General features: G+C 44.5%; 1 protein-coding gene across 8 annotated transcripts in view; it reads right to left on the bottom strand.

The window, feature by feature from the left end:
* The window catches only part of TNRC6A (trinucleotide repeat containing adaptor 6A), a 198,385-nt gene that overhangs the window by 117,132 nt on the left and 67,136 nt on the right, over positions 1-14,117 (bottom strand). The gene's annotated exons all lie outside the window — the stretch shown is intronic.

Raw genomic sequence — 14,117 nt, 5'->3', positions numbered from 1 at the left:
AAATCTCAAAAAAAAAAAAAAAGAGGCACTTGGGTGGCTCAGTCGTTGGGCATCTGCCTTTAGCTCATGTCGTCATTGCAGGGTCCTGGGATCGGGCTGCGTTGGGTTCTCTGCTCCATGGGAAGCCTGCTTCTCCCTCTCCCACTCCCTGTGCTTGTGTTCCCTCTCTCACTGTGTCTCTCTGTCAAATAAATAAATAAAATCTTAAACAACAACAAAAAAAAAACCGAGTCTGTATGACAAAGAATTTGAGAGTCACACTGTCTGGTTCAAGTTCTAGATCTCCCGATTGCCCACTTGGCAACTTTCTTAGCTTATTTCTGTCTTTGTCCCCTCCTTTAGAAACAATCAACCACGGATACCCGGCTGGCTTAGTCGGGTTAAAGCATCTGCCTTTGGCTCAGGTCATGATCTCAGTGTCCTGGGATTGAGCCCTGTGTCAGGCTCCCTGCTCAGTAGGGAGTCTGCTTCTCCCTCTGCTCCTCCCCCTTGCTTGTGGGCACACAAAAATGAATAAAATCTTACACAAACAAACAAACATGTATTTATGGAGCAAAAAGTGCAAAGCTGGATGAACTGCTATAAAAGTTAATAACACATATGCAACTCCACCCCCAGAAGATCCCCACATCCTCCTCCCTGCTTCAACCCTACACCCCTCCCCACAGGAAACCACCACCCTCCTTGCTAACAGGTTGTGGTACACTATGGTTTGAAGGTGCTATTAATTTTGATTTGTGTATCAACATTATGCTGGCTTTGTGGAAAAGTTTGAAAGATTTTCTTTTCACTGTATGTGAAGTTGAACCATACCAAACTGCAAATACTCAACTGTTTTGGAATTACAAAAATAGCAATTACATCAGAAAAGATTTAAATAATGGAAAGACATGCAAAAGACTCAATATTTTTAAGGTGGCAACACTCCTCAACTTGATCAAGAGATATAACACAGTCTGTATTGGAATCTCAGCTATATTCTTTATAGAAATTGACAAGCCAATCCTGAAATTTATATGGAAATGCAAGGGACCCAGAATAGCTATAAGCATCTCGAAAAAGAACAAAGTTGGAAGACTCTTTTCTCGATTTTAAAAGTTACCACAAAACATAGTAATTTAAACAATTTGACACTAATGCAAGGATAGACACGTAGATCAATGGAATAACATTGAGAATACAGATGTAAACCCTCACATTTATGATCAATTGATTTTCAACAAGGGTGTTAAAACAGTTTAATAGGGAAAAGAGTAGTCTTTTCAACAAATGGTGTGAGGACAACAGGATATTCTGCTTGGTTTTTTTTTTTTTCTAAAGATTTTATTTATTTATTTGACAGACAGAGATCACAAGTAGGCGGAGAGGCAGGCAGAGAGAGAGGAGGAAGCAGGTTCCCTGCCGAGCAGAGAGCGCAATGTGGGGCTCGATCCCAGGACCCTGGGATCATGACCTGAGAGGAAGGCAGAGGCTTTAACCCACTGAGCCACCCAGGCGCCCCACAACAGGATATTCTTATGTGAAAGAATGGGGGCACCTGGGTTGCTCAGTCATTAAAGGTCAGCTATTGGGCTCCCTGCTGGGTGGGAAGGCTGTTTCTCCCTCTCCCACTCCCCCTGCTTCTGCTCTCTCTCTCCTTCTTTTGCTGTCGAAAAATCTTAAAACACACACACACACACACACACACAAATGTGAAAGAATGAAACTTGATCCATATCTCATGCTACATACAAACCTTAACTCCATATGAATCAAAGGCCTCAGTGTAAGGGCTAAAAACTATAAACCTCTTAGAAGAAAATATAGGGTAAATCTTTATGATCTCAGATTTGGCAATGGTTTCTTAGATATGACACCAAAAGCACAAGCAACACAACAAAATAGATTAATTAAATCAGCTGGACCTCATCAAAATTAGAAAGTTTGGTGCATCTAAGGACACTATCAAGAAACTGAAAAGACAACCATATAATTTAAGAAAACCTTTGCAACACCTGTGTTTGATGAGGGACTTGTCTCTAGAAATTAAATATAAGGAACTCTTATAACTCAAGCATAAAAAGATACATAACCCAAATAAGAAATGTGCAAAGGATCAGTATGAACAATCCACCAAGAAAATATATGAATGGCCAATAGCACATGAAAATTTGTTCAACGTCATTAGTCACTAAGGAAGTGTAAATCAAAGCCACAATGAGATATCACTCATCACTCTAGAATTGTAATTAAAAAGATAATAACAAGGACTGGTAAGAATGTGGAGAAGTTGGAAACTTACATACTGTTGATGGAAACATAAAATGGTTTGGCCACTTTGGAAAACAGTGTAGCAGTTCCTCAAAAAGTTAAACATGGTTACCATATGGATTTATCAACTCCTTGTCTAAGTATCTACCTAAGAGAAATGAAAACATTTATCCACACAAGAACTTTGAATAAATGTATTCAGGGGTTCTGTTCGTAATTGTCAAGAAGTAGAAATATCCCAAATGTCTATCAACTGATGAGTGCATAAACAAATGGAGTATATCCATTCAATGGAACATTATTTGACCATAAAAAGGGTTGATGTACTGGGGATGCTTGGGTTGGTTAAACGGCTGCCTTCAGCCCAGGTCATGATCTCAGGTCATGACTGAGCTCCCTGTCCGGTTTCCTGCTCAGTGAGGAATCTGCTTCTCTATCTCTCCCTCTGTTTCCCCTTTCCCCTGCTTGTGTGTGCACTTTCTCTCTCTCTCAAATAAATGAAGAAATAAATCTTTAAAAAGGGAGGAGGGATGAATTACTGACACACACTACAACGTGAATGAATCTTGAAAACATTACGCTAAGGGAAAGAAGCCAGGCAGGAAAAAAAAGTCACATGATTATATGACTCCATTTATATGAAATGTTCAGAATAGGCAAATCCATAGAGATGTGTAAATTAGTGCTCGCCTACAGTAGGGATAGGGAGTTGGGGGCCTGGGAGATGACAGTTAAAGGATATTGGGGTTTCGGGGCACCTGGGTGGCTCAGTGGGTTAAGCCGCTGCCTTCAGCTCAGGTCATGATCCCAGGGTCTTGGGATTGAGTCCCGCATCGGGCTCTGTGCTCAGCAGGGAGCCTGCTTCCTCCTCTCTCTGTCTCTCTGTGCCTGCCTCTCTGCCTACTTGTGATCTCTGTCTGTCAAATAAATAAATAAATAAAACCTTTAAAAAAAAAAAAGGATATTGGGGTTTCTTTTTGGGGTGATAAAAATGTTCTAAAATTGATTGTGATGCTTACACAACTCTGTATACTAGAAACCACTGAATAGTAGGCTTTTTTTTTTAATTGCAATATAGTGGACACACATAATGTTCTATTAGTTACAGGTGTCCATGAGTTGTATACTTTCGGTGTGTGAATTGTAGGGTATGTGAATCATATCTCAATAAAGTTATTGCCGGGAAAAGGCAATTTCATATGGTTCAACCTATTATGTGACAGTGTCTTCAATAGCACCGACAGACTATGGTATGGCCTGAGGTTTTTTGTTTTTGATTTTAAGATTTACTTATTTATTTGAGAGAGAGAGCAAGCATGAACGGGAGGGGCAGAGGGAGAAACTCTCCAGCAGACTTCCCACTGAGCACAGAGTCCCAACATGGGGCTCAGTCTCACAACCCTGAGATCACAACCTGAGCTGAAACCAAGAATGGTATGCTCAACTGACTGCGTCTCCTGGGTACCTCGGTAAGGAATGAAGATTTGGTTGAGCTTATGTCTGAGGCCTGGCCTTCGGTATAGGAGAAGGAAAAAGAGCCAGCAGAGTGGGAGATGAAGGAATAAGCACGAGGTTGATGGACGGACCCCAGAGTCTGGGTGGAAGAAATCATCTTGGAGGGAGTCCAGTCCCTTTTCCGAAAGACCAGAAGGAGGAGAAACAGATAAGGTCAAATACTAATTAGTTGGTGGAGTAGAGAATTTTTTTCCCTCCTGGCCTTGATTTTCCTAGGAGAAGAGGAACAATCATTTGCAAAAACGAGAGGAGAGCAGGATGGTAGGTTTGAGAAGAGGGGAAAGTTGCTGAGAGTTTAGTAAGGGGAGGGAGAGGGGGAGGGGGTAGAGAACTCAGAGGGAAGTCAGGGAGTATCAGAGGCCCTGTCCTGTGGATAGCAGAAAAAGGAATTCTGGAGTGCAGGGGACCCAGCTCCTGAACGGTCCCCCTCCAGGTCCCTGCAGCCATGTTTGGGAGCCACCTCCTCCTGAGTCATCTCTGCTTCAGCCAGACAACCTCAATTCTTTGAATGTTACTCATACATCTTGGCTTTCGGCCTCTCGCTCTGGACAATCTCCTGCGAACTGGCTGCCTTTGGCAACCTTCCTCCCAGAACTGAATGTTCTTACCCGATGAGGACTGATCCAAGTCCACCTCCCAGGTTCTGGGTCCTATGCCTTCATTAATTCAGCCTGGGATGGCCAGATTCCATTTGGCAGCCTCCTGGCATTGGGTCAGTAACAAAGAAATCCAAAGAGCTGAGGGAGTTCTGTGTGATAATGTGTCAGTCCTCCTTGTTAGCCACAGGAGAAGGTGGAATGGGAGGGAACCAGAACTTTGCTAAAGACACTGGAAAAGATGATTAATGTGTTGAGACGTGGAGAATGTCTAGTGGTGTGAGATCAGGGATAAGGGATGGAAACATCGAAATGGGATGTTCCCTGGGGCCAGGATCTCATTTGGGAAGGCCTGCTGGATAGACGCAGTGCCCATCACCTTGAACCTAGTTACGGAGTACAGCCAACCAAGCACCTCCACCCTGGAGATCGAGAGCCGGTGAGAAATCAGGAACGCAGCAAGAGAATGGGAAGAGTGTGAGGGAAATCTCTAGGTTAATTTTTTTTTATAGATTTTATTTTTTTTTAAAGATTTTATTTGTTTATTTTAAAGATTTTATTTATTTATTTGAGAGACTGACAGAGACAGAGAGAGCACGAGCAGGGGAAGAGCAGAAGGAGAGGGAGAAGCAGACTCTGGATGAACAGGGAGCCCAAGGTGGATCCCAAGTCCCAGGACTCTGGGATCAGGACCTGGAAGGCAGCCGCTTAACTAAGCCACCCAGGAACCACCCCCCATTTTTTTTTTTTTAATTAATCTCTACACCCAATGTGAGGCTTGAATTCATGACCCAAGACCAAGAGTTGCACACTCCACCAAATGACCCAGCCAGGTGTCCCTCGGGGACACTTTTTTTTTTTTTTTTTTTTTAAGGGTGGAGGGGCAGGGAAGAGAGAATCTCAAGCTTGCTCCCCACCCAGCGTGGAGCCCAAACGGGGCTCAGCCTCACAACCCTGTGTTCATGACCTGAGCTGAAATGAAGAGTTGGATGCTCAACTGACTGAGTCACCCAGGTGCCCCCCTCAGGGACACCTTTTGATGTCTATTACCAGATACTGGGGTTACTGCCAGTCAAAGTCTCTGGACACCAGGAGGTACAGGGTCCCTGGTTCTAGAGGGGGCTGGATAAAATGTAATGGAAGGAATATAGGGTTTGGTGTCAGGTCTAGATTTAAAAGCCTGTCTCGGGACGTGTGGGTGGCTCAGTCCATTAAACATCTGCCATCAGCTCGGGTTGGGATTCGTAAAATACCTCCCTGTCTCCAAGGCTCAAGGCTCTGTCTAAGCAGGAGTGGAGGGGGAGATGGTGGGAAGATAATATAGGGCTGGTCTCAGAGGTCTCACCTCCAACCCATTATCTCTGAGCCCAAACACACACTTTTAGCATGAATTCTTCCCCAGGAAGCTTCTCAAACTCTCAGATACATGAAGAGAGCAGTGGAATCCCCTCCACACCCCTCCACACCCCCACCTTCCCCCTCCCCCCAGTCAGCCATTCCCTTTCTTGAGGCAATAGTGCAGTGACACTGTCTAAGGGAGTTACACAACACCCACACCCCCATCCTCATGACACCCTGCTATGCTTTGGAAACTAACCAACCTCAGGCTCAAGGGGTGGAGCCTGTAACTGAGGCCAGATCAGTGGCCCCCACATCACTAAACTGCTAGTGATTGGTTCAGGGCCAAATCAATCATCAGACTGAAAACTGGACCAATCTTGCGCTTTAGCACAAGGAACCAGTGTCAAGGCTCAGAACGCTTCTGAACGGTGCCACGTCCTTTGGAAATAAGATACTCTGAGATGTGAGTTCTTATGCCCATATCTACCCCTTATTTTTATTCAGCGGTGCATATTATTAGTCTCTTTAGCATTTTTTGGTGCTCTGATAAATGAGCCAAAGTCAGCAGAACTGGAGTCCCCAGAGGTCGGAGCTGCCACGGACCCCTTCCCCCACCCCTGCACAAAATGTCTGACATTGCCAGTTGATAGACAGTCAACCTGATGAGCCCAGCTACATGCTAAAGGGGCTACCCTCCTTGGGAACATCTGGGCATGTTAACAGGAGTGTTCTCAGGGAGTGACCTCAATGGCAGCCTCTTGGGCATCATGGCACTTAGAGGATCAGAAGAGGGCATGTGAGGGTCAAGGAGAAATGTTCATCTTGACCACCAACCTCATCAGTGAAGCCAATCACTAAAGCTAAAAAGACTCAATCCTGTGCTTTGGGTTGAAATGCTGGAGAAGCAAACTTGCTTTTCCATGTTGCATGTCAACAAAGATGGCCATAGCTTCAGAAGCTCTAGGAAGCCCTCTTGAAATCCCAAGGAGGTGACCATTACTAAAAATCCAGCCAACTCTGAGGCAATGGAATGGAGACTCAGAGAAAAAGAAGAGTCCCATGCCGTACGTATACACATGCTTGGACCATCTCATTTGGTGACACAGTACAGCTGAAAGCACCCCAGCTAATAGAGGGAGACATCGTACTCTGGGGTGATTATACACATGTTTCCAGCACCAGAAAAACTGGAGGGTGACTTGTCCCCCCACTACTTGCTAACTGTTTGACCTCACTCCCAAGAATCTCAGTTTCTTCAACTGCAAAAGGAGAAAGAAAGTTTGGTGGGACAGGCCCAGCAAGCTCAATGCCAGGAAAGTCCCAGTACTTTGTGGGTTTTTCTACATCACATGAAAGGCCTGGGAGCCCTAACAGCTCAGTGGACCTGTTGGAAGTGTCAGCTCAGCCATTAGTGGATGCTGGGTCTGTGAAAGCTCTCAGGTCTGGCCCTTGGATCACTGTGGCTAGCCCCACCACCTGAGTCCATGTGTTGGGTTTTTAAAGATAAATGGCTTTAAGTGGCTCGGCTGCTCTAGTGCTGAGCAGTGGAGCCTTGGCTAAGCTAGAACCCCAGGCCACAGCCCAAATAGCCCATGAGGTCATTTCCCCTGGGGGCACTGCCACCTACCCAGGTGTTGAAAGAGGTGGGATGGTGGGCCAGTAAGGGGGAGGAGGACCTCCCAGGTTCCCGCCCACCTCTGGTCCTGGAGCCTCTTGCTTCCCCTCCATCTGAGATACTTTTCTTTATCCCCTCAACCTCAGAGATGACCCAACCAATGTCGCACGGCAAATAATATTTTGGAGAACAAAGCCAGAAATGGCGGTTGTTTCGAAGTTACTTCTGCTTTTTTCCATACCAGCCAAGCCCCTTCAAGTGAGAGAACACAAAGTCTGATTTTCTCCTCAGAGCAAGGGAGGGAAAAATCCCCAGGAACAAACTATGAATCCATAGCTCACTAAATTACCTTGCTATAATACGAGTATGTTTATAATTTTTCCATAGTACTATTATTATTAAATTATTACTTTAAATATACAGTGGTTGGGAATACATTTACCAGTTTATCCTCAGGTAAATACAGCTTTAACTCAAATCTGAAGCCTCTAGGATTTACGATAAATAGCTCAGTGCAATGTATGGTGCCCATTGAAACTGTGATAAATATTAGTTTCCTTTCCCGGGTCTTCATGAAGAAAAATTCCCGTTGAGGTGTTAGATATCTAGGATTGACCACCACTTTTTTAAAAATATTTATTTATTTATTTATTTATTTGAGAGAGAGAGAAATTGTGTGTGGGGGGAGCAGGGGCAGATGGAGAGGGAGAGAGAGAATCCCAAGCAGACTCCCCACTGAGTGTGGAGTTGGACAGACTCGGGCCATGACCTGAGCCAAAATCAAGAGTCAGAGGCTTAACCAAATGAGCCACCCAGGTGCCCCTAGGGTTGACTACTTTTTTTTTTTTTTAAGATTTTTATTTATTTATCTGACAGACAGAGATCCCAAGTAGGCAGAGAGACAGGCAGAGAGAGAGGAGAAAGTAGGCTGCCTGCTGAGCAGAGAGCCTGATGTGGGGCTTGACCCCAGGACCCTGGACCTGAGCCGAAGGCAGAGGCTTTAACCCACTGAGCCACCAAGGCACCCCTAAGGTTGACTACTTCTTAAATAAAGAGTGGAAATTTTGGGGCGCCTGGGTGGCTCAGTGGGTTAAGGCCTCTGCTTTCGGCTCAGGTCATGATCCCAGGGTCCTGGGATCGAGCCCCACATTGGGCTCTCTGCTCCACAGGGAACCTGCTTCCTCCTCTCTCTCTGACTGTCTCTCTGCCTACTTGTGATCTCTCTCTGTCAAAAAAATAAATAAAATCTTTAAAAAAAAAAAGTGGAAATTTTAAGATTACATGTATAGTATGACACTATTTGTGTACTTGGGGAAAAAAAGCACATAACAACAGTATATATAGATTCTATACAAAAGGATTTGTTTAGAGAAATATCTGGAAGGATACACTCCAAACACACTGAGAACAAGGGCAGGGAAAAGAAGCTCAGGGTTGGTGACGGAGACCAAAGGGGACTTTAGCCTTACCTATCACATTTTATTTTTTTTTTGAAGATTTTATTTATTTGACAGACAGAGATCACAAGTAGGCAGAGAGGCAGGCAGAGAGAGAGAGGAGGAAGCAGGCTCCCCGCAGAGCAGAGAGCCCAATGTGGGGCTCAATCCCAGGACCCTGGGATCATGACCTGAGCTGAAGGCAGAGGCTTTAACCCACTGAGCCACCCAGGTGCCCCACATTTTAGTTTTTTTAAAAGATTTTATTCATTTTTGCAAGATAGAGAGAGAACACTAGTGGGTGGGGGTGGGGAGGGGCAGAAGGAGAAGTAGACTCCCCGCTGAGCTGGAGACTCCATCCCAGGGATCTAACCTGAGCTAAGGGCAGCTGTTCAATGGACCCTGGGTGGCTCAAGCCTAATTCTTTTTAATTCTTTATAAAATTCTTTATAAAAAGAAGAATCCATTTAAGCATTATATATACAATTAAAACAACATTCCAACAACTTAACTCACAATAATAAAAAAATGTTGATGAGAGAAGAGTCAAGTGGCCCCAAGCAAGGGTATCCACAAAGCACACTTTGCTCTGCTTTTTGACCTTGAGTCTTTTGCCTTCAGGGGGTTTCCAGAACAATATTTGTTTGAGAAAGGAACAAGGGATTCTTTCTCTGAAATCTGGTTGACACAGTGCTCCAAGTTCCAAAGATCTTCACCTTCTGGGTCTGTTCCTGCCCTCCAACAAACCCCAGGTAGCCCCTGGGGGTGATGACTATAGGAGCTCAATGGGGAAATGAGGGGGCCACAGAGATAGAGATAATCAAGAATTGTGGTGAAAAGCCTAGCTGCATCTTGAGGTCAGACTTAACTGTCTTTGATGAAGGACAGTTGAAAGAAAGGAGGGAAAGACAAGCCTCCCCCATACCACCCTAAGAGGAAACCACCCTTAAAAGAATTTACACCACCCTGGAAGGAACCCTCCACCCTTTCCTTCATGATAGATGACCAAAACCCGACCGGATGATAGGCATATGGAGGGTTAATCAGATTAAAACAGCCCACCAAGCCCATAAAAGCCCCTAGACTTAGAAACTCCTGTGGCCACCTACTTGGGTCTCCTCCCTCTTTGGTAGCTTTGTACTATTACCCAATAAACTTTACTTTGTTTCCCACCACTCTTCACCTGGTCTACCTCTTCATCCTTTGAAGTGGTGTGACCAAGAGCTGTGGGCTCTGAAGGAAAAAACATCCTATAACACCTTTACCCTTTATTTTTATTTTTATTTATTTATTTTTTAAGTTTTTTTAAAAAATTTATTTATTTCACAGACAGAGATCCCAAGTAGGCAGAGAGGCAGGCAGAGAGAGAGGAGGAAGCAGGCTCCCCGCTGAGCAGAGAGCCCGATGTGGGGCTCGATCCCAAGACCCTGAAATCACGACCTGTGCCGAAGGCAGAGGCTTTAACCTACTGAGCCAGGAGCCAGGGGCCCCTCTACTCTTTATTTAAAAAAAAAATACTCATAGTTTATTTTGAGAGAGAGAGAGAAGGAGGCAAGGCAAGAGTAAATGGGGTGAGGGGCAGAGAGAGAAGGAGAGAGAATTTCAAGCAGACTCCATGCTCAGCGCAGAGCCCCACACTGGGCTCGATCTCACAACCCTGTGATCATGACCTCAGCTGAAATCAAGAGTCTGACACTTAACTGACTGAGCCACCCAGGTGCCCCTAGCTTCACTCTTTAAAAACCTTTATAGTTCCTCTCGTGGATACCTTTGAAAGATTTCACTCATTTAATCACATATGTGTGATTCATAACGAATTCATTTTCTCTTTCTTTGTCTTTTCTGCTGGTAGCTGCTGAGAAACGTGACTTTGGACCCTACTAAGTTAGCGTCATACAATCAAAAAGGAAAACAGGGTGTTGTTGAATGGACCCAGGTCCAGACCTAATGCCACTATGCCATCTTGGGTGGCTTACTTTTCATCATTGGCTTTTGGTTACTTATCTATAAAATAGAGACTAAGTAAAATAATGTTCATGAACAGACTGGAATAATGCTTTGGGTTTTCATGTAGTAGGCATCCAATAAATACTCAGGTTGTTTTATCATAATAGTAATTACTTTTGTGATCCTAGTCAGCCACAGAATACAGAAAGGTACCGTTCCTCAAAGCTTTTGGTTGATAAAAACCTCTACTTTTGAGGCACATGGATTGGGAACCTCTGGCTAAGTAATTTCCCTTCCAACTCCTTATTCCTCTCCCCTTTTTAAAATTTTTCTTCGCAGGATGGATCACCCTATCACAATTTTTTTTTTTAATTTTTTAAAAGATTTATTTATTGGAGGGGCGCCTGGGTGGCTCAGTGGGTTAAGGCCTCTGCTTTCGGCTCAGGTCATGATCCCGGGGTCCTGGGATCGAGCCCCGCATCGGGCTCTCTGCTCAGCGGGGAGCCTGCTTCCTCCTCTCTCTCTCTGCCTGCCTGCCTCTCTGCCTACTTGTGATCTCCGTCTGTCAAATAAATAAATGGAATCTTCAAAAAAAAAAAAAAGATTTATTTATTGGAGAGAGAACATGCACGCATAGAGGGAGAGGGAGAAGCAGACTCCCTGCTGCACCATATAACCAATTTTATGTGTGTACTTACTCATTTTCTTGATTGTCTTTTCCTCCACTAAGATGTTGGCTCTACAAGGGCAGCGATTTGTGTCTGTCTCATTCACGGCTGTATCTCCAGCAGCTAGCACAGTGCTGGCACAGAAGAGCTCAAAAAAACGTGCTGGATGAATGAAGAAATATTTCTAAATTTTCTCCTGGCCTGTCATAATGGTCCCACAGTCTCAGAGCATTTGGTGTCTGAGGAATAATCCTTGTCAACATGTCTATTTTAACTTCGAGTCCTAGTGTCACCTTCACTGTCCTTGGTCCACGCCTCCACCAGACACCCTATAGCATGAGCCTGCCTCTGTTCTTAAATCCCCTTCACTGTCCTCACTGCCACCAGAGGGCTCTTTTTAAAGCATTGGATCTGGTCACCTTACTCTTCTCTGGAAGATCCTATGTTGTCTCTTGATGGGTAGTTTAGTCTCCAGGCTACATGTTAGGATGCAGCTACAGTTAGGATGCTCCTGGGTTTTTGTTTTTGATTATTAATTAATTTATTTATTTTTACCAGAAAACATACCTCCAACTGGTTTAAACAATAAAACTAATCAAATCCAATAAGGAGTCCAGATATGGAATGAACTTCAAGTCCAATTTGACCCAGTGGCTCCTGCCTCACTTGCCTCGGCTCAGTCCTACCTAGATTTCATTCACGGGCTTGTAGAGAAAACAGCCTCAGTGCTGGCCTTGTTCCCTCACCCAACAATGTCCAGAAGAGGAGTGACCAATGTATCTTGTGCATCGTGAGCCCTTGTCTAACTCACTGGACCTCAGTAGACTGAGTTGGCTCATTGCCTGTCCTTAAACCAATTCTTTTCTCTGAGAAAATGCCATACGTGGATTCCAGATTTCTGAATCACTGATATAATAGAAGAAATATCCAAATTGGTTTTTATCAGTCAGGATTCTCTCTTTTCCTGCTCCCTTGGAGCTGAGGGTCAATGCCCCAAGGTACTTCAGAATGTCTGAGAGAAAGTAGAGAGTGTGCTGAATGGACAGCACAACTTCCTTTAATAGTTTACTTCATAGTACCCCGTACACCATTGTTTTGATCATCACAGATGTTAGTTTGAATAAATGTGTGTAAATGAGTAAATGAATGAGTAGGGTTCCCCTTGCTAGGAAAGGAAAGAAGGGTGTCCAAGAAAGTTGGGAAAGCCTATAAATCCATGGCATCTTAAGGTTTGTCACCACCAGAGCCCAGGGCGGTGGTCTAGAAAGAATTTCTAGAAATTGATTAAGTGAATGATGAATGTATTAGTCAGTGTTCTTCAGAGAAACAGAACTAATAGGATGTATAGATTAAGAGATTTATGATAAAGAATTGACTCACATGATTATGGCGAATGAGAAATCCAAACCCGGGAGAGCCGACGTTATTGTTCTAGTCCGAGTCTGAAGGCCTGAGAACCAGGAGAGCCAGTGGTATAAATCCCAGCCTGAGTCTGAGTCTGAAGGCAGAAGACTTATGTTCCAGCTTAAAGACAGTCAGGCAGAGAAAGAAAATTCTTTCTTATTCAGCCTGTTATTCTGTTTAGGCCTTCAGCAGATTAGATGATGCCCACCACGCCAGGTAGAGCAATCTGCTTTACTCAGTGTACCAGTTCCAATGGTAATCACATCCAAAAACACTCTCACAGACATATCCAGAACTAATGTTTAACCAAGTATCTGGACACCCTGTGGTCCAGTCAAGGTGACATGTAAAAATTAACCATCACAGTGGGTTTTAGTCAAATTGTATGCAGGACAAGGAGGTCAGACTCATCCTTTGGCCATTCAGTTGTTCACATTTTCACTGATCTCCTACTCCACAGACTGTGTTTGGAGGTGGGAATAAGATGGGGAAGTGATGCAGATATGCTCTCTGATCTCAGGGAAGTAGGGGGTGGTGTAGATGTTAAGTAGCGAATTAGCTACCCTCCGCTGGTAGGGCCTCTCTCACTGCTCAACCTCCAACTCTCCACAGAGACTGAGCATCAACCTCCTCTGGGTCCGGGGTCCTTTGAGGTCGTGGCAATAATAAAACCGATCTAAGAGTACTGCCCTAGATGCCTGCACTCAATCATTTAAACCTGAAGCAGCTCTGTGCAGCAGGTGCTAGGACACTCCCCACTGATCAGAGAGGTTAGCTAATTTGCCTAAGGACACAGAGCTGGTAAGTGGTAGAGTGGAGACCTGAACCAGTCAATGCCATGTCAGAAGGCAGACTCCTAGCCACCCTGCTATGTCATGCCCTCAAGTGGCTATTTCTATTTTACAGATAAGAAGACTGAGGCTCAGGCTCAGGCTCAGGGTTTGCCCAAGGCCATGGAGTTTAGGAGCTGACTCTGAATGCAGGCAGGCAGCAGAAGCTGAGCTTCCCATCGCGGTTCCACACCACCCTGCAGAGCCCTCTGTCTAGGCACCAGGCATTCTGCATAGTGCGGAGCCGTCCACATGCCTGTCCCCACTCTCCAGTGGACAGGTTCCTCAAGACTAAAGATCCAACCCATTTGGCACCTTTTTTCAGTTCCAGCACAGTTTTGTCATTTAATCCAATACCCAAGTGTTTGTTGAATGAATAAAACTACTAAAAAAAAAAAAGAAAAGAAAAAGAAAGAAAGAAAGGATGAATGAATGTATGACGGTTAGTGAAATTTCCAGACTTGGGGTACGACCTGTGATAAGGGGGGACTTAGAAATATTCTTTGGAAACTGGG

This window comes from Mustela nivalis (genome assembly GCF_964662115.1).
Source record: "Mustela nivalis genome assembly, chromosome: 19".
NCBI classification, from domain to species: domain Eukaryota; kingdom Metazoa; phylum Chordata; class Mammalia; order Carnivora; family Mustelidae; genus Mustela; species Mustela nivalis.
The sequence above is the reverse complement of the archived record's forward strand: the minus strand, read 5'-3'. Positions and strand labels throughout refer to the sequence as shown.